This window comes from Stigmatopora nigra, chromosome 3, assembly GCF_051989575.1.
Source record: "Stigmatopora nigra isolate UIUO_SnigA chromosome 3, RoL_Snig_1.1, whole genome shotgun sequence".
Classification (NCBI taxonomy): Eukaryota; Metazoa; Chordata; class Actinopteri; order Syngnathiformes; family Syngnathidae; genus Stigmatopora; species Stigmatopora nigra.
Genome location: NC_135510.1, coordinates 13,263,340 through 13,282,183, shown reverse-complemented (window position 1 = coordinate 13,282,183; position 18,844 = coordinate 13,263,340). Strand labels below are relative to the sequence as shown.

Below are 18,844 nucleotides of genomic sequence, written 5' to 3'. Positions count from 1 at the left end.
GCCAACTAAACGTCATTGCCGCTCTATTACCAAAATAAAAATCTATTTTCTGTATTATATCCTGTCTGTAAAAAAACATCGTTACAATAATCAATAAAATATGCAATTTTAATTTTAAGGAACATTTTTATACCCTGATCTGCATCTTAGAGGGTGAGTTACTGTGAATGCAAACATTTGCTTTCACTTTTTATTTTATCTTGAAACGAAATACTGAATTGCTACAGGAAGTAACATATTTCTGTTTTGAATGCACTTCCTTGTTTAAGGTTGCGTTCAAATGCTCTATCCGTGTTTTATTTTGGTCACTGCACCCTGCAAACGGTCTAAATTTTCAAAGGAATTGCATCACTGCGTCTTGCCAAATGATGTGCCAATCAATGAAAGCCAGAACAACACTTTACTCGTGGTTTTATGAGACATTTTGTGACAATTTTGAAGCCTCATCGCACTTTTGGTGTAGCTATGTTCTTATCCAAATTGCATGGAACGCTGCAAGTGGATCGGAAGGTAAGCACTGGGCACTCTGGCTGTTAATGCTGACTAGCGTGTGTTGATACAAGAACTAAAAAATAAACATGCTAAGAAAGTTTTAAGAAAGTTTATTTGTTTTGTTATTATATATTTTGTTTGGGCCAGTTATTATTGATATTATTTGTTACATAGCTTTTGTAAACCTAACTGTATTTTACTATCAGGACGCTAGATGGCAGCAAATGTTTGATTTTTCGACTTATATTCATGTTTGAGTTTGATTTATTTAGGGGTCAAAACATATTTATGAAAATATTCATGTAAATATGTAAGATTATAGCCATATTTAGTCCCTTGTGCAGATTGGTGTTAAAAACATTAAAAACACAAGATAAAAAAAGGGATTAATACAGAGGAGGAGATTAAAAAAACAGAACAAAAGACTAGAAAGCAGCATAAAATTTTGAATCCTTTATTTGATACCACTTTATATACACAGCTGCTACCGCTTCCCACCTGTACGGCAAACAAGCAGGTGATTAGTCGTTGACCTTTTCCAGATGAATGGGTTTGAAATTTCATTTCACTGTCATTGATTATGTCAAAGCAAATGAAAAACTACAATAGATCCCAATCTTATTTTTATGTTTCAAAGTGTTATATTTGGTATTGTTTGGATATGCTGGACTTAATTGAATGGCAAACTGAATGATTAATTATCAAGGTTGCTCAGCTTGCAGGATAAACAGTGCTTGTTTGCGATTGGGTTTTGTCTGTTTGCTGTTTTAAGCCACTACTGTAGAATTGAGAACATGTACTTAGATGACCCACCACTTATTACCTCCTTTTTTAAACCCAGATATTAAAAAATTTTGGGTGAAGAAAAAAAATGCACATTGTTCTTTTCAACACATTTTTTTATTAAAAAAAAAGCCCTGCTAACTTCCTTCTGAAAAATACAATTCCCAACGCTATAATGTCAACACACTGAATCCCAAAAAGTTCCACAATTCACTGCCTTTCTGAGCAAAAAAAAATCATAAAAAAAACTAAAGTCATCAAGTAACGTGGCAGCATAGCTGAGTTCTGGATGATTCTTAGGATTTCTAATGTTGTGTAAAAGCCTAATGGTTTTTAAAATGAATCTATATTCTATTTTTCTATACTCGTCCCTGGCTTTTCCCTTCTCCTGTGGCTTCTCTAACTTTTTTAGCTTAGTTTTTTTATTTACAGTTTTAATTTCTTGTTTGCATATTACGGCGGTCCAACGGACGAGTGGTTAGTACGTGGGCCTCAGAGTTCTGGGGTCGAGGGATCGATCCATACGGTAGGCTGGTTAAACACTCTAAATTCCCCTTAGATATATGAATGTGTATGGTTGTCTATTGTCCTCTTGTCAACTATGTTGAAGTAATTTCTTGAGCGATATTTAACTAAATATTAAAGATATCCTGGACCACATGATCTTTTTATTAAAGTTTTTACTCCAATGTGAAAGGTGAGAAATAATACATCATTTAGTTTTTTTTTTTCATTTCTAAAAGCGGGTAAAAACACTTTTGAGGTGGAGCTTGGAATACCCAGGTCACACAATGTTGTTCTGACCATTGGAGCTCTAAATTAAAGCGTAATGCTAGAAGACTGGGGGTGCAGCTTATTTCATGGGGTAGAAGCACACAGTTGGACGACCTCCCACTGACTGGGAACCGTAGTGTGTGTATTCATGTTCATAAGTGTTTGCGTGTGTGTGTGTGTGAATATGTATGCATGAGCAGCTGGACACAGGATGGCACGCATATACTTTGTAACCAGTCCTATTAACTAAGTCTTTCTTTTCTATTTGCAATATACTGTGTTCTATTCTGTCCCTCCCTTTCCTTTCCTTGGTTGGCCTTGTACTTACTAAAAAAAAAAAAAAAAAAAACAATGTTTCACTTTGTGTGCAAACGGGAAAAAACAAAACTTTTAGTGAATTAGACCTATGATAAAACTTAAGGTGTAGACACATATGCTACGTAGCAATTCAAATATGGATTAGGTTTGTATCTGGTTTGACTTAAACTGTGTAGTTATATCATTCAGTTATTCTTTCCATGGAAATAATTTATTGTGCAAGATACTAGATCTTATTTAAGAAAGAAAAGAATGGAAACCAGGAATAATATTGATTAAATCTGTTCATTACACACACAAAAATGAACATGTATATGTATTCAAGTACGCACAAGTAAAATCATTGAGCCTTGAAAACCAGTTATATTCAGCATTCCCTTGATATCAATATATCATGCATCTGTTAATTTCATAAAAACAATTATGAAGAGTTTGTTTTGAAAATAAATACACCTGAGAAGACACCAAAGAAATTTAGATGTGCATGACTGTTTATTCAAATGTAATAGTAATACATTATGCATGAATGTGTGCAAACAATAGCCATGATTCAAAATGGGTTGAACTAAATAAGCTTCCCTTTGATCATTCCATGTAGAATAAAGTTTACAAGGAAATCAAGATGGAATAATGATAATGCACTTGTATTATTACAGACAACATGTCTCCAATGAGTTTAAAAAATAATTCAAAGTTACAAACAAGCAATTAAGAGTACAACACAGTTATATATTACAAAATTCAACTGCGAGTACAATTATGCCACAGAAAAACATTCACCAGAGTAACATCTTATGGAGATTCATCCAAATTCATATCCAATAATTTAACAATAAAATCTGATGAGTAGTAGTTTTGATGATGTGTCATGAGATTATGTTTTGATTTAGATTATTGACTTCTCCATGTTCAGTCCTGTATGTTGGTCTCCATTTGTTTGCCATTGACACTGGTCTGCCATAATGTCAAATTACCTCTTCTTCCACTAAATCAATTGTTCTTTGCCTTGTGTCAGTATAGCTAGCAGTCGGGAAGCATTGAAACCTAGCCTTAGTATCCCCGTTGGAAGTCTTGTTCCTTTCAGTCCTCTCAGTGTCGTCTGAGTGTCTTCTTGTTCATGACCTCCCAAGTCTACTTGTTGAACGTTGTAAGAAAAATTCTACTCTGCTGCACATGACGCTACTTTCACAATTGGGTCACTGGCAATAATGTGGTTATGTAAAAATAATGCATTAAAAATAGATATTCTCATATTCCAGTTTAAAAACAAAACAAATGCAACTTCTGGGTTAACTAAACTGAATATCTGTCCAGTATACAGCTAGCTAAATTACCATGGGTTGTCCATCTCCTTGAGCCCTGCGATTGGCTGGCCACTGATTCAGGGTGTCCCCCGCCTGGTGCTCTTAGTTATCTGGGATATGCTCCAACAACCCCTGTGACCCTTGTGAGGATAAGCGGTTCAGATAATGAATGAATGGATGGATTACCATTCCGGAGGAGTGTTCATTTGTGTTTTGTGCTTGCTCCAATTGTAAGAAATTTGGGTCTGTGATGGGCATCTTTCCTGCATCGTGACTCTATATGGCTCAGGGTTTAATTTTGAATGAAAATGGTTGTTATTTCATGTCTTCTTGTGTTATCCTTGTTTATCTCTTCTTGTTTGACCCCATTTCTCAAGTTTTGTGCTTCCTAGGTTTAATACATTACTTTTAATTGACCTAATTTTGTTCCCGCATGCTTTTGGAGTTTAGGTAGAGCATATTAAGCTTGATGACAGAACCGGTTAGTTTTATAGTCTTCTTTTATGTCAAACCCAGCTGCCCAGCAGTTAATCTTCTTGGATTAGCCTACTCTAAAGCGAAAAGATTTTATGATTTAGTTCAAAACCTTGTCAATATTAACTATCGATGAAATATATGTTAATTCTGGAATCTTTTGGATTAACTTTGTTCATTCATACCATGCATCCATCCTTGCAAGGGTGTGCTGGAGCATATCCTTGCTGACTTCACAATCATACCGCCACCAAGCGAGAATTGATCCCAAGCTTTCCCGCACCAAATTTAGGCAAGTGAAGAACTACATCCTCAGGGGGTGGGTAGTCTTTGTGTCACACTGGATATCAAACAAATCTTTTTTAAGGGAGTGGTGACATTTCATTCCAACAAGTGAGATTCATGAATTAGGAAGTGGATTGGATAGTGCCAACATACATTAGGTTGAGGATAATTGAGATTGAGAACCAATGGGCTTTGGACAAATTGGGAGTACACTTTAGCTGTTAAGGTATATATAACTTCTTCAACACAAAATATACATACTTTGATATGTACATGATCAGAAAATGACTCTTGATTCTTTATCACTTACTTTCAAAAACACAATTGACAATCAATTATTTGAGTCTGATCTGACCTTTGCTTGATGAGACTTTTTAATTTTTATTTATTTACATAATGTTTGCACTAACTTTTTACTGGCAATATAGCCCACCTAACCAATATGTCTTGTCTCCAAATAACACTGTGAGTAACAAAGTCCCAGCTCTTTCTTTTGCATGATTCTTTAAAGTTTTTGTTTTCAATAGGGCTCTGTAAACACTAAGAATACAGACTACTATCATCAATCAAGATGACACTATCATATGTAGGACAGAAGGGCTTTTATAATTGTTTCCTCCCACATTTGATGATGTTTGAAGATGCTCAAGTACAACTGTATGGACAAAAAGACAACAAATGATCTAATACAAGGGGCCATGTGGAGTGCAGGCCATGATCAAAACAATGATACAATCCATTAATTTCATTTACTGGATGTCCTTACTGAGGTCACAGTTAATGTATGGATACAATTACATAGGCTCTTATCTATCATTGGTCAACTTAATCAAGTTTGAGAAATATTTCAATTTCAAAACAGTGTATTATTGTCATTGTATATGGTAGTATTGACCCAGCACAGTTGGCAAAAGCGCAAAGGTTTATAGATGCTGGCCACTACATTTATCATCAGATAAACCCACTTGCTACCGGGCAGTAGACAATGTTGGCTTCATCTCAGCCCTTATCAGTTTGCCCTTCTAATTCTAACAATCCTTTCAAAGAAAAAGGTGAAATACATTTACATAATGACAATGGATGTTTCAAACATAAGCAGATCAGTGAATAATTTTGTTCATATTTAGCTATGTCTACAATTGTGATGTATGTTTTTTAATGAAAGGAAAAGCCACCTATAAGACAATATTAACAGGTAGAAGTGAAAACATAAGTTGCATCTGGCTTAAATATATAATGTATATGAATACCTAAAAAACTCATTGACAATAGTTTAAGTGTATATTCCAGACCCAGAGTATATAAAGGAGTTCTCCCCTCTGCACTTAGTTTAGACTGACAATAAACAGAAATATATATTTTTTTAGAAAGCTGATGGCAATGTCACATACATGAATAATTATAAATGCAAAATTCAATGTAAAATTGCTACAGACTTTAAGAAGTTGGCTGACAATATGACACAGAATTTGGTGATACTATTTTGGCCACAAGCTTTATAACCCCTCAACGTAAACGGAACAAAAGAAAGCAAGTACTGCTGGAAAACACAGTAAACTAAAGACTCTGACTTTTATTAAACTCTTAAATTCCTCCCACTCTTTAAATCGAAATTTTTGCACCTGCCCAGAAGAAAACACGAGAAAAAATATAATATATGCTCCCGCGGTTTGACATGCTTAGGCTGATAGTATATTGCAATCTACCAATACTACAAAAAAATCCCTCATAGAGCATTAACTCATTTTTATAACTTTTTGACTATCACCCACTCCTGCTCAGGAGGCTGTTTCTGTAATGGTAATTCACAAAACCAAATCTTAAGGACACAGTTATTTAACAGCCACTACAAATCCAGCAGATCCCAAGGTTACTTAGCTGTACTAAAATCTAACACACTACTATTGAGTAAATATACAAGACAAAATGTCTCTAATCTTTTTTAAGTAATTCCCCATGGAATTGTAAAATGTAACTACCAATTCTTCAACTTCAGGAAACAACAAAGTTAAGGTTAAGATTAAGTAAAGGCAAAAGACAAAGACATACACATACACATAACAAAATGTAGCAAAAGACAAACACATACACAACAAAATGTAGCAAAAGACAAAGACATACACATAACAAAATGTAGCAAGCACAGTCCTTGAAGGACTCTTGTTGTTAAGTAGATGTGTACTAATTTATTAGTATGTAGTTGTCTGTCTTAAGTACATATTTGTGTACATTTTCAAATGTTATACAGCAAAGTTGCAAAGAAAAGCTGCCTTTTTTTGCTCTCTGATTGACAATGTTAAAGCAAAATTGACTGTTTGAAATTACATTATGCCGAGAGAACGTTTTCTCAGCATGACGTTATTTCCTCGTTTTAGGAAATAGGCCTATTAATTATATGGGCAAACATGATTGCAGTATTAACTTTCTATCAATAGAAGAAGCTAATTGATCATCAAAGTAATGACTCACTAAGCTGTCAGGTAAGCATGTGTGATACATTCCTTGTGGATTAATTGGAGTTTGCATGTTCTCCCCAGACTTGTGTGGCTTTTCTCCGGGTACTCTGGTTTCCTCATACTTCCCATAAACATGCATGGTACGTTGGTTGAACACTTTAATTTGCCCACAGTTATGAGTGTGAGAGTTTATGGTTGTCCATCTCCTTTTTCCATGTGATTGGCTGGCCACCAATTCCGGGTGTGGCCCTACTGGTGCCCGTAGTTAGCTTGTATAGGCTCCAGCACCTCCCGCGACCCTTGCAATGATAAGTAAATGAATGACAACAGTTATTGGCACTTAAAGAGTTAAATGTTGAACATTCAGTTTGAGTTATGTCACCAATCAATTTAAAGGCATTTTCTGCAAATCAAATCATTTGTTTAATCATAGTTAAACGTATACATTTTTAGAAATATTCCACTTTAACAAGCTGATTATCAGTGGTACTTTAGATACATATTATTGACTGCAGCTAGTATTGTAAAGGGAAGGTGTCTTTGACCTGTCTTTGTCCACCTATCCTTTAATCAATCTGCAATTTAATCTATTTTTTGATACAGTTGCCACATTACACTTCATCAATCTACAGTATTTAATTTGAGCACGGTCAAACCCCTTTAATGCCCAAAGGAGTAATTCTCTTTCACTCCCCTCGCATAGAAAATCAGTGTTTTGGCAAGGACACACCAGGTCATTGAATAATTGCTTTTGTTTAGATTTTTTTTCTTGAAACCTTCCAATCCAAGGACAACCACTCAGTTTTAAGCCAATCCGTTACTCCCATTCTATTCAACTGCAGTTTTGTTTCTTATTGGTCTTGATATGTACTCTCTTAGAAAAGAATTAGATCCAGTCATTGTTATACCCTAGTGCAGGGTTGTCCAGCTCTGGTCTGCAAGAGGCGCTATCCAGTCTCCCTCCACCAACACATCTGAATCGAGTAATCAGGATCATTATCAAGCTTCTGGACAGCTTGCTGATGAGTTGATCATTTGATTCAGGTGAATTAGAGGAGTGAGATATGGAAAACAGACTGGATAGGGGCCGGATTTGGGCTCCCCTGCAAGTAGAGCTTCATATCCAGTCAAGTTGCATGCATGTCTTCTCTATCAATTTAAAGAGGGAAGTCAGATTTATTCAAATTACTGTAATTCTAAACATATACGTACCGTTTATGATATATTGCTCCTAAAATAACATATGTTTAATGCTTTCTATTCTTTTTTTAAATGTTTTTTGAGAGCCTGCTCAAGGATAAGCATGATATATTTCTTTACATTTACATTTTTGGCAAACAAAAAGTTTTTCTGCCCTTTTTTTTTAAATCCCAAAATATAATATAGCAGTACACATTATTTCATATTTAAGTAGAAATGTATTTGATACTTCTTTTTTATTCATTTTTTACAGGATTTTGAGGTTATTTTTATAATCTATCATGGTGACTGTTATCCTTATTTTTGGATCATTACTCACTTAACCGGGTTTTTCAAGGTTCAGTGCACATTACCATTAAGGATTTACACTGTTCAGTTCGGAATCCATTTTTTGCTCTTGTTTTGTGAGACAGCCTGAATGGTAAAATTATAAATGGCAAAGAGGATGAGATTCTTTGAGAAAATTAATACAGCTTTATTTGACATGCACTGCTACTGAAACAAAATAAATAGGAATAATAATAATCTCAAGAGAGAGCAGACCTTTGCCAATGTCAAAAAATGATGCCAGATTTTGGCTGATTACTTCCCTCGCGTAGTAGGACTATAGAACTGTACAAAAATGTACATCAGCTGCGAAGAAACATTTAAAACTTGATAAATGTTGAACCATGGAAAAATTTGTGAGCAGAAAAAATCCTTCATCATAGACTGACAACAAGCATAAAAAGATAGAAAACCTCTCAAACATTCCGCTTTACGACTTTGACTTTGTGGATAATCATCTTTCATTCTTTTAAAAATGATCCACTTAATGTTTTTAAATCCACCATGACCTCTCTTATTTCTTCCTCTGGCATGACACATACGACTCTGGCTGCTAAAACATTGTCATGAGAGCATCACTCATCATCCCACTAAAACCATATGGCTGATGGGGAACTATGGATTCATGCCATTCAAGTGTCACCTTGTTAGCTACAAAAGATAAATGACTCTATTGACACAATACTAATTTTATCAACGCCTTCAACAGCCAGTCTTTGCTAATTTGTGTTATAGTTTATATCCTGATGGTTAACTTATTCAATGACACGTAATTTTGGAAAAGAAGGGACAAAGATAAGCATTAAATTGCCAACAAATATATCACCTTTTCTAGACCTTTTCTATGTCTCGACCAAGAGTATCAGACTATCAAATTTTTGGCAGCTATTTATTTTAAAGGGACTTTGAAATGAAATTATAAATAAATAGTTGGATTAGTATATTTGTCAACACAATTATGCATGTTTGAAGACAGCAAAGATTGAATATTTCTTTCATTCTGCAGTGGAATGGGACAGCATTTTATACTTTTAGAAATGAACTCTAGTGTACCATAGCACGCTTGAAAAACCACCTGCATATTTATGAGGCTGTATTGCATTTTTTCTAGAGGCCTGCGTGTTTTAAAGAACGTGAAACACACTGCAGATACACAAAACTTGAGTGAGTTTTGATTTATGTAAATCCGTAGATCATAAAAACAAATCTTTCAATGCCCCTGCCTAAGAAAATGTTTTTCCGACCTGGGAGTCAATCCTTATGCCTGTATCTCATTTGCCAATTTTAATATCTCTCTTGGAGTGACTTATGAGTGCTGCTTTCATCTTTTCTAATTGCATATCATGATCAGAGAAGGTGTGTTCATCTGATCTGCATGACACCTGTATCCTTAAGGGAATCAGTCGCTCGAGCTTCTATCATAACATTATCAATGACAGAAGATTGTCCCAATTATGGTTCCACAGTGAAACTATTGAAGAGTGGAGAAACTGGAGAGGACTGTGATTCACACTATACTTCAACTTCAACATATAACACATTGCATAAATACATACTTATTTTCTGTATTATAGAGCGCACCCGACTATAAGCCACACAGCCATAATTTCACAAATTTGTGTGTATGTGGAAAGAAAATCAATTTCTCAATATGGGATATTTACATCAAGGGATGTTATACTCATAGGCAGCAAAATGGGTAAGTGGTGAGTATATCTGCCTCAAAGTTCTCAATTAAAGGGTTCAATACCGGGCTCCGGTCTTTTGTATGGTTTGGATGTTCTCTCCGAGCCTGCGTGGGTTTTCCAAGGTACTCTAGCCTTCTCCAGCATCCCAAAAACATGCATGATAGGCTGATTTAAAACGTTAAATTCTTGATTGTTGTATAACGGTTGTTTGTGTATATTTCCCCTAAGATTGGCTGGCAACCAATTCACGGTTTGTCTTGCACTCTGCTCATAACTAGCTGGAATAGGCGATAAATGGACCCAAAGATGAATAAATGAAAGTTACACAAAAACATTTGATTAAAAGTATAGTCATCTACAGTGGCCTGTCAGATGGGACAGCCTCTAGCAACCTTGCAGCCCTTGCGAGCATGCGCGTTACGAATAATCGATGAATGAGTGCATTACAGTATGTAGAAAATGCAGCAAACTATCCCCTCATCTAAGACAAAATCCCGATATTTAATATCAGTATTGTGTTGAAAGTAGGTTTAAATATATAGTTGGCGGTGGTGGGAAGGTTGGAAGGCAAGGGGGTAAATGGAGATCATTACTACCTAATCGGACAGTACTATGAATTGCAGCCAAATCAGGATTTTAACATTGCAATTACATTTAATCACAAATGTAATCTTCTGCTATGGTTACTATGAGATTAGAATGGATTATATTGGATTAAAACCATTGACCTGATTTACTCACTGGCTGTCACTTAAATCTGAACTCCTGGGGTTAGATTTGGAGATTTAGGGAAACAGGCATGCAGTGAGAGTCAAGTACCTGTCACGTGGAACACTTGTCAGTCGGTAAACCAACCAAATGTATATAGTTCTACACACTCCATTATTTTCATCTCAAATGAAACTTGATTACAATCAATTCCCTAACATTTTAGGTGGTGCAGTTATAAAGTACCATAGAGCACATTTCGGGTTTGGAAAATTAACCCCTTAAGGTTTTGCAATCATGCAGAATTGGACATTGCCACTGGAGGCTAAATTAAAAACAGCGCATTTGTCCTTGTGTGCACGCGTGTATTTGTGTGTGTGTGTGTGTGTGTGTGTGTGTGCAAGCCTGGCATGTAAAAGAGCTTCTTATCTGTTTCTTAACAAAATATTTACATTGGAATTTGTTACAAGGCTTTGAGACAACATATTAGCAATTTTCATTTTAACCAAAATATAAAAAAATTGTCAAAAATATTTTCATACATTCAGACTGAATTTAAAGGAATTTTAATCGTTCAGCAGATTTCCAATAATAAATACATAAGGGTTACATTTGATATCTTAAATACTAATAGTAAATACTAAAATCAAGGTGAGAATCAGATGCAGGGAATATATATGACACTGCCTAAAGTTGGTAACCTAATTTGAATGTGTTGGGGTCGACTGTGAAGTCTTTCAATTTCATTCTGTTTCAACTAATTTCTCGAAAACAAGTTTGGCTTTTGACAATGTAGGTCTCTTTGAAAACCGGAATAGTGCGTCAAGATCAGTGTAACAATTATTCTGTGCATTACGAATTATGATGAAATTGACTAATGATAACTATCGATCTTTATAACCATCGATATTAATAAACATTGACAGTCATAAGATACGATTAGATCATTAATGATCCATTTCGTGTTCACATTGTATAGTATAGGAATGGGAAGAGAAGATCCTTGGAGTATGTCTTTCACTGTCCAATACCCCCTGCTTAGGTCAGCATGCTCTAGAGTCACAACACATTTGCAAAGACAAAATAATTATAGTCATTTGTTTTAATGACACAGTCCCACACTCATCACTTTTCATGTTTGCCTCAGAGCCAGCAATACTTCATTGAAATGAATTTAGCTTTCTCTTCCGGTACAGATTTTTTTTCAAGAGATTGGAAGAAGAGGAATAATAATAAAAAAAAAAAACAGATGGTGCATACACTTTCATATGAATTAGATACTATTAGATCATGGAACAGAAAATAGGCAAAGACAAGAGATAGGGAGATCACTGCCCATTCCTTCAAAAGGGCTTGAGCATCTGTCAATGTAATACTTGCAACCAGTTCAACAAACAAGATGCATTTGCTGGGTTTTATCTGTCTCTCTCTCTGATGGGATGCCAAGATTGAGGGTTACGAGGACAGCAAGCATAGTCACGCATTACCTCCCATCTCACTCTGCTAAACACGCACATCTCCCTTTCCTTTAAACGTCATTTAAGTAATTATGGATTATAGTAGCAGTGCATGTGCATACACACGCACATTCAGATATGTACTGTGTAATAATCAGCAAGGCTGTGTTGGTTCCCCTGCCTGCAGCAATCTTATAAAACAGGATTTTTCAAAGATAAGCCCCGTTTTAGCAATAACACTGGATTATCATCATGCAAACACAGCCTCCTCCTTAACAAACGTATCAAATGTATGTACTTAACTGCCCATCACATGAATTTTCTGTTAACTTTGCCTCCCACTTATCTGGATTTCGTGCTGGTATACTTTGAAATTCCAACATGAAATGAAGAACTCAGAAAGACCGAAATGACGCTCCGGTGACACAAATTTATTTATGTTTATGGCTCTCTCGGGTAAAAAGGTTCCCGACCCCTGCTTTATACTGTGTGTGTCAAAACTGTACATGTCATTGTCTCGAAACCAACCCTTAACCATGCTTGTTGCACCAATTTGAATATCTGTCTATCACTGCTATCCTTCCATAGTGAATTTCCATATGGGGTGAGTTTACAGTGGAATACTCGATTCTCTCTTAGCTATTAACGACAAACACAGAACTTGCCAGGAAATTCCAGCTATATAATGTCTTTTTAATTCAACACCTGTCTCTGTGTCTCCTCCATGGGTTTAGTTAGATTCCTCATTGCAAAGGCACTAAAATGGGATAGCTATGGATTTGCATTCAAAGAAAGGCTCAGGTGAAACTATAAACCACAAAACAACATAATAAAGAGAATTTATGACAACCAGGGGCAAAATTCCAAAATGGCGTTGTTTATTGTAGCTGTAGGGTTGCTTTGCTTAATGCATACATTGTTATCTCTGAGGTTAGTTGTAGATATGTAGGATAGAATTTATTATCTAGTTAATATAGCTCAATTTCAAAGAGCTATAGTGATACTAAGCATGAGAGTGTTCATTTTCTTTTGAAAATAACCTGTAATGTTGCAGCTTTTAAGCCTAATGGATAGTATTTATCTTTTTAAAAGTTTAGGAAAATATACGGAAAAATAAAAATTTCCCAACTTATTATACAAGGCATAGGCCTTTTACATGTGGAAATTGTGTCTTTGTAACTTCACCAGTGAGGTTGCAACAACAGTGTTACATATCTATCTAAGTCTTTCATTCACGCTCATTTTCGTTTTCAGATGTGCAAGTTTGATATGTGTATCACACAGTGATGACATGCATTTTCTACATTCTAAAACATTTCTGTGAATTATATATTTAGATTAGATAACTTTATTGATCCCGTATTTGGGAAATGTCACTGTCACAGTAGCAAGAGGGTGAGAATACAGACACAGAAAAAGACATTTTAGACATAAATGAATAGCTAATAAATAAGTTAATAAATAAATGATGAAAATATGATGAACCACTTACCAAATGCTGTATACACAGCTATTCTAAACTGATTTTACAGCAATGAAATCTAGTTTCCCCTGCACCAACAGCAGACTGCTTCAGCACATTTGAGGTGGTCATGGTACAAGTGTCACTTTCATGGGGGATAATAACACATCTAACCGGATAATCCTCCAAACTTCTCTGTGGGTAGCTGATCCTGTACATGACTGTCCATGAGTTTAATACAAAAAAATCAAAAATAAATTTAAAAAAACTGCCCCTGCAGTTAAATCTCACGTGGGAATGTAGTTATGCCAAGAGCAAACACCAACTAGTAAACGCATTTAGGGTACAACAGCTGTAATATGTCCTCCCATACAGTAAACTGCTTAAATAAAATTACTCATACCCTATAAGCAAGACCTCAGGGGACTGTGTCCGCCACCAAATGCTATTATCTGTGTATGTTAAGAAAAACTAGCGTTGGGTTCTTTATCAGTATGGTGTTAAAATACAAATAAACTATATGGGGCTGGTGAGAGGCCCTGGGCAGAGCCTTATTGGAGGTGAGTTCAAAGTATCCCTAAAATGCCCTGGAGAAATCATGTCTCCGACCGACCTTGCCTAAGAATATATCTCAGGATCATCCCTGAAGACAGCAAAGTGCCTGGAGAAATGGAAGTGCGAGCTAAAATTACCAGGTTTCTGTTCTTGATGCTCAACCCATGCTAAGACGAAGGAAATAGATTGATAACTGGCCTTAATCCTCTCCTGTATTTCGGAAGAGGATTGGGGTCACTGTAGAAAAATAGTGTGGGCAAAATTCCGACTTTAAAGTCAGAATTCTGTGATTAAAGTCAATTTTTTTACTTCATAGTCGGACGTTTAGGTCAGAATCTTGGCCACCTTATTTTTCTGTGGCTTTAATCCTCTGCTATAGATAAACATTAAGCAAGACCATTAAATAAGATTATTCCTGCTCTGCTCTTCAGTGTATTCTACAAAATAAACAATGACAGGGATTGTTGATTTTTTTCCAATGGATAATAGGGGAAGATAATGTGTCCAAACTGGACAGGTATAACATTTCTATCTCAAAGAGTAAATCTTGAGTCCTCTTTGCTATCTTTTGTTAACATTTGCTCCTTAGTCTTCTTGAATTACTTCATTTACGAGTTATATAGTGAAGTGCTGTATTGGCCTTCCCTGCACCAAACCCAGTTAGGTTAATTTTATGTAGAGAAATGCAGAATTGAGTGAAAATAACCTTCTTTTCAATGAAATTCCACAAAACACCTTTGTATGCATTAACAAAAGAAGAAAGGCTTCCTTTTTGTCTTGATTTATTGTGTAATAAGTAGGGTTAACAAATTATGAAAAAACATTTGAGACTGTTCATGTGTGTGGTGGTGGTGTCTGATAATAAACTCGGACAAGGGTAGATTCCTCATTTACCCCCAAAACATGCATGGTATGCTATTTTAACATTCTCCTCACAGGTTATTATGAATGTGAAAGGTTGTTTGTCTATAAGTGCCTTGTGATTGGTTTGCATCCATTTTAGGTCGTACCTTCCCTACTGCCCATATGTAGTAGTTTCTAAGCAGTGGTTACATTTTAAGATAAAGATTAATATAGATGCATGTAATACCCGCAACACCTTTGAGGATATGGCAAGTGAATGAATTCATTCAATAAGCGACAGGGGTAATTTGCACTTGTATCTACCTGCAAATTGCTTTCTAGTTTGTCTTTCTCTTCTGTGATTTAAAGTTGTTCTTGTATGATTTGTTCATGTGTTTTGATGTTTTCTGTTGTTTTTTTTTCCAGTTGGTTTTCATCTTTCGTTATGTCTTGTGTGTTCCCTCCGAATGCCTGCAAGATGACCTCCATGCAAGAATTACATAATAGCAAAAACTTGCTACCTCTCGGAAACACACCTCTCTGTGTGCCCAGATGCCCAGAACCGTCCTGAAGCGGGAGTGTGAAATGAGTGAGTATATTATATTTGTACAATTGTGAAGTAGTAAAGCTTAGAGTCCTTTTTAAGAAATTGTTTTCTCCGTTTCCGTATGACAGTGACCATAGACATTGTCAGAGCCTACGGGTTTCCCACTGACACGCGCACTCCACCAACGATCAATCAGAGCAAAGGGAAAGCAAATTAACTCCAGGCACAGGCAGCTGCAAACAAATAGGATTTAACAGAAGGGCTAAGAATAGGACCCGCTAAAATGACATTGTGAGTGAATTGTCGCATAAAAAATGGTAAAGGTTAAGAAAAATAATGTTGAAAAAAAAGAAAGAGCATCATATATACTTTTGTATTTCACGCTTTACAGCATCTAGTTTGAATTAAATTCTAGAACTATCACTTTACAACATAAAAGAAAGGTTCTGAGAAAAAGTGAAGAAAAGTCTAAGAAAAAAATACATAAAAAACATTGATGCTATGGGTATTATTCATGGAGATGACTTGTTAATTGGAGTTATCAGACGCTTGAGGTAATTGCCCCAATCTTACTTTGCCAGAGCTAATTTGCTAGATAATTTGATGAGGGCAGGAATGAATTGCGTATACTCCCGCAGGTCAGGAGTTCAGTGGGCTAATGATAGTGTTGAGTATGACCTTGTGAGCATATGAGTTAGGAAAGAAAATTTCCTCAATTGTGGTAAAGCTTGAAAATCTAAAGCTTAAAAGGAAAACAAAACCATGTTTAAAAGTGTGAAAAGCATGTACGACACTTTTACATTCTGTATTTCACTGGTATAAGGAATATTTTAGTTTTTCACACAAGAACAAAAACATTTAAAAATCTAACTACCAAAATCATAACGGATTGTGCTCCTCATTGAGATAATTATGGACCTTTGGGGACCTGCAAACCAGATAACAAAGAACCGGTGTAGAGCTGGGTCAAGAAACAGTGCTATGTCAAACTTAATACTGGAATCTAGAGTGTGATCCCAGTGTTCACTCAGGCTTTATTTTTTTAGGCCAAGTGGAGATGCTGAGCTCCTAAGGGGACAAGACATTGCTTTTACCACACCCTGGATAAAATCTTAAGCTCTTTAGGGACAAACCATTCCTTTTATAAGCCTTTAAAGGCATCATTAAAAAAAGAAGTGCTATTGCAAAGCTGATATGAGTCATTTATATGAAATGATGAAGAAGCTTTTGTAAATTCAAACAAAGAAACAGATCAATAAGTAACACTTTCATTATGCAACCATGCTGGAATTGTAATATTTGTTTCAGACTTTTTGGATCCTGGGCTCTTTCTCAAATATAAATACAGTTGCTTCAGAGGTGGTTCAAATCTGGGCTCTGACCATCAAATATAGGGTTTACATGTTTTCCTTCTGTCTTTGTGAGATTGCTTTGGAAAACCCCACTCAAAGTCACCTGGTTTAGACACCAGCATACCTCAGATTCAAATGATGTAGAGCATGGATTGACCGTTGACTTTAGATCAGGTGGTCTCTCACTTAAATATACGGTGTACTATACCCATGTCATAAGAAGAGGAACAATTCTGTGAGCTTTTGGAAAAAAAATACATTGCTGAATAATTTCAATTTCAAGTGTATTTACACCAATAGACACGCAGCTCATTAACCTTTCAAAATCCGCAACTATTCCAAATTATACTAAAATCCACAGGCTCCAAAATGGGAGAAACATTGAGGCCTTTAGTCTAAAAATTGCGATATACGTATGTGTGTGACTCGGCATCAATGGTGGTCGCACCTGGCAAATTGGCTTCCAGATTGTGTGAAGCTATCTCTGGCTGTGAGGAATATTGGCTCTCCCTAACACTTCCTCACTGAGAAACAGCTCTGACAGAAAGATAGACACAGTGAGCTCTTTGAAAAGCATAGTATGGACATCTTGTGCATAATTAGAATTAATGCAGGTCTGTCCACTAAGGAAATGAGCCATCACAAAACAAATCAACTCTTCATTTCAATTTTATGCTTCGCTCGTTGAATTTTACAGGTAATAATTGATGGATAAAGAGGCGACTGACGATAGCTAGTGATGACAAATAGATAGAAATGTCTTCATGACCCTATTGACAGAGACACTGCAGGTACATTTACAGCATATTCTTGGAGATATGGAGGTATTTTTTGACCTGGTGGTAGACTGCTTAGGACTCCTATTTAGAGCAATAGAATCATAGATTGCGTCATTCTTTTAATCTGAGATTTTACTTACTAATGTTGGAAAAAAACTGATGCCTGTAGATGTGCAATGTGGCCATACGATAATATACCAAAATCAGCCTACCAGGCGTGTTTTTGGAATGTGGGAGGAATCCGGAGTACCTGGAGAAAACCCATGCAGACCCAAGCAGAACATGCAAGCTCCACACTGGACTTGAACTCAGGACCCCTGAGCTGTGAAGCCGACGTGCTAACCACTCAAGCCGCCATCTATTTTTCCATATTGTTTTAGCAAAATAAAAACACAAATTCCTTTACAATTCACATTCTTAAACACAGGGGGGAAAAGAAAGCTCTCTCTTTCAGCATTATAAAGAAGCTGTTGTCAGATGGTGGACATTTCTATTGACAAAAAAGCCCAATGGGCTTATTCATTAAGTATTTCTCCCTTAGTCCTACCTTTTGCGATGCCTGGAGCATGGAAACTGGAGAATAAATAATGGAGGTTTATATGCCATCATCTAAATGAAGGAATGAAACATAAGACTGCCGATGGGCTCGAGTAGAAGCGTCAATACATTGTTGGGTGATCAATCATTCAGCTCACACAAGGAACCTGGTTGAGGTTGATCCTCCTATAGTTAAATAAAACATGATGTATTGTTGCTGTTGACTCCAATGCACATGTGAAAAATTATACTCGATAGTGGATGTATGTTATGAATTAAATTGTGGAATTACTTGAAACATTAATTTTCTGTCCTATACTATACAATAATGTGTAAATCGAGGTTAATTTCCTACAGATTAATGTGTGTTGTCTCCTCAGTTTTGCTGCAGTTGAACGTAGAACATATCTGGTTTAATGTACTACATTTCCAGTTAAAATAGGATCGTATTAAAACGTATTAAAAAGCAATCCGGCTGATGCATATATAGCAGACAGATGTGT

The 18,844-nt window shown here is 36.0% G+C and overlaps 1 protein-coding gene across 1 annotated transcript in view; it reads left to right on the top strand.

Annotated features, from left to right (window-relative positions):
* Positions 1-277: 277 nt before the first annotated feature.
* The window catches only part of chst1 (carbohydrate (keratan sulfate Gal-6) sulfotransferase 1), a 35,448-nt gene continuing 16,881 nt past the window's right edge, over positions 278-18,844 (top strand). Inside the window, exons 1-2 of the mRNA XM_077713512.1 lie at positions 278-510; positions 15,553-15,715. The gene's annotated coding sequence lies outside the window, so the exon portion shown is untranslated. The remainder of the gene's footprint in view (positions 511-15,552; positions 15,716-18,844) is intronic.